We start from the raw sequence: 2,936 nt of genomic DNA, 5'->3' as shown, positions 1-2,936 counted from the left end.
AGACGAATTCGGAGAGTTTCAATAGAAAGAATTAGTAGAGTTCATTATAATCTACCGATTCCTTCTAGTGAAGTTCTCTTAACTTATCTCTGATGATGGGATATCATTTATTTCCCTGAAACAGCTCTAAGACCACCAATGTCTTATAAATGTCTTATAAATGTCCTAGAAATATCACATTGCCTTGGCCTTGTCTTATTTATTCAACATATGTGCGTGTGTGTGTGTGTGTGTGTGTGTGTGTGTGTGAGGATATGTGTGTGTGTGTGAGTATATGTGTGTGTGTGTGTGTGTGTGTGTGTGTGTGTGGTGTATATGAGAGTTGGAATCCCACAGGCAGCATCCGTTTTTTTGGAGGTGGGATATTTCTTTTCCTTTACTGAGCGGTTTTTTAACCCAACATTTTTATGCTACTCTTTATTGTTTTATGTATTTACTTCGAGATACAACAGAGATTTTTTCACTCTATCCTTACGAATGTTTGACGTCAACTAATCACTGTATATATGAGATAAGTGATTCGAATTGGCATAAATATTGTTGCATCTGTGTTTAAAACATTTAATTCTCAGCAGCTAAATCTACCGATTTCTATGAAGGCAATACATTGATTATAATTTGTTTACTATCAGCAATCGTTGTTATTCAGAGCTATTATTTATTTGCTTTACACATAAGCATATTGACGAACATGGGATTTCTATGTAGACACTCGGTGTGCTTGAAATAGGGAACGACCGTCCGATCGACGACTACCCTACATAGTAGTCTGGACCCCCTTGGGGTGTGAGGGTCACCTAGAGCGTGACTATTCCCCCGGGCCCGACCCGCAAACTCGGGAGTCGGACTCCGTCACGGGTACGGTACCAGCCGCGTGGCTCGTATCGCAGCCGACACGTCGGCCTTTCCATCGCGCCGGCGGTTCGGCGGCGGCAGTCCGCCGCCGAGGCGTCCGCATTCTCTTTGCTCGCTTCCAATCGCTTCCTTTTCGCTGCTGCTACCGCCGCCACGACTCGCTCGGCCTGCTGCTTCTTCTTTCTCGTCCGTCTACCGCCTAGGCCGCCGTGTAACACACACACAGACAGACACACACACTCGCGGTCGGACAGACACACACACACTCATGCATCTTCAATACTGAAATCTAATAATTTATGTATTTCAAAACAAACCTTTGAATAAGTAAATCTTTCCCATTTGGAACTGTTTGATTAGAGTTAAGCGTGTGTTAAATAGCACTAACAATGACAATTCGCAAATCTATTGTTTAGCTAAAACTAGCTAAAACTAGCCTAGAAGTGAAACCTATGAAAATTTAAATTATTTGCCTAACGTCGCATATAAAATCCCAACTTGTTACAATGTCCCCATGAGATTCTCACAAAATCATTTAAGTTGATATACATATGTTATTAAATTAGCTGTGATTATTTTTGGCTTTATATTGAGCTCTATAAATTCGCTGTTTTCCAGTCACGCTCAGGTTTGCTTTTCCTTTTGTCTGTGAGGGCTGGTCACAACTGTTGTATCCATATAATAAATTTTAGCCATCCTCAAATTATACAACCTTGGGTTTAATCTGTTTTCCATATATATCTGCAAAACAGAAACTAGTAGCCAATCCATCATATTTGACTGTAGGCAACTGTAACGTATTCCATTTACTGTATGTAAAGGATCTATATTTAAATTGTTGATTTAGATAATGCAAGATTAAAACGCAGAATCCAAGAAAAGTGGAGATAGTGGACGTTGGTGAAAATTAGTCAATCGGAGAGTTCTTAGAAGATATTTTCTTTCGTTACTTTTCTATAATTTGTTTCTTCAGCTAATTAGAAAAAAAGGATTGCCACAAAATTTGCAAACTAAACTAGCTAGAAAACAGTGACGCGCTAAATATAGCAGCCAAATACCTTTCAGATCACACTCTATAGTTCAGACATATTTCATAATGTAGTTACACATTCCATTTTTAAATGACGGTAATTGCCATTAGAAATATTTTAGTACTAGTTCTGATCTATTAGAATTTACAACAAAGATTATGAACTATTGCCCTAATGTTTGCATACATTGTATGGCTATTTGACATGGTCTACATAATTTGCTTCGGCTTAAGCACGTAATGAAAAAAAAATTAGCCTCGAATAGAAAAGTACCGTCTGACTTAAATTTCATGGATACAAAATGTGCGGATACTCGTCATTTGTGTATGTGTGCGTACCGAGCGTGGCTGCAGTCAATAATTAGAATACTCTCTCCGCTAAATTTATTTAAAAGTAATAAGTTGTAAACATTTTATATTTTCATGTATAGAATATACACATTAAATTTAACAAGGAGCCATTGACGGAGCCTCTATGCAGTCGGTCGACTTGTTATAAATTGACTTTACATCCGCATTATTTCTTCAGCTGTGGTTGGTGTAATGCTCTTCACACAGATCATCAACTGTGCTAACCATACCAGTATAGTAAGTTCTGCAAAGGTCACGGCTAAACTCCCTTCTACTGTAGAGAAATCAAAATAATGCCTAAATCTCTTACCAATTGTACCAAACGTCTTAAATGACGGCTGTCACATAATGTTGTCCTTTATACAGAAAAAGAGGAAATAGTCACAGCTAGAATTTCTGCATCATAGGTCAGTTTAATCAAAGCTTAACTGGGAACTAATCAGCTACAATTCTAAATCTAAATTATTACCATCATAATATAGAATAATAATAGTTATTTGCTTTAGTCACATAACATGATACAGTGGTTAGTTTCTTGTTACTGTGCTCTGAGTTTCAGACTAGCTTTAATCGATTTTCTATATGTTCCTCTCTCCTGCCCTCATTTTCCGACTCCCTCTGTTGTCTCTTTCTTTCTTCATCTCTCTCTCCTCCCTCTCTCTCCCTCTCCCTCTCTCCCTCTCCCTCTCTCCCTCTCCCT

The 2,936-nt window shown here is 38.4% G+C and overlaps 1 protein-coding gene across 3 annotated transcripts in view; it reads left to right on the top strand.

Moving 5' to 3' along the window:
• LOC106874384 (glutamate receptor ionotropic, kainate 2) overlaps positions 1–2,936 on the top strand; it is a 1,088,700-nt gene that overhangs the window by 1,084,124 nt on the left and 1,640 nt on the right. The gene's annotated exons all lie outside the window — the stretch shown is intronic.

Source organism: Octopus bimaculoides, chromosome 2 (assembly GCF_001194135.2).
Source record: "Octopus bimaculoides isolate UCB-OBI-ISO-001 chromosome 2, ASM119413v2, whole genome shotgun sequence".
NCBI classification, from domain to species: domain Eukaryota; kingdom Metazoa; phylum Mollusca; class Cephalopoda; order Octopoda; family Octopodidae; genus Octopus; species Octopus bimaculoides.
This window is presented reverse-complemented; position numbering and strand designations above follow the sequence as displayed.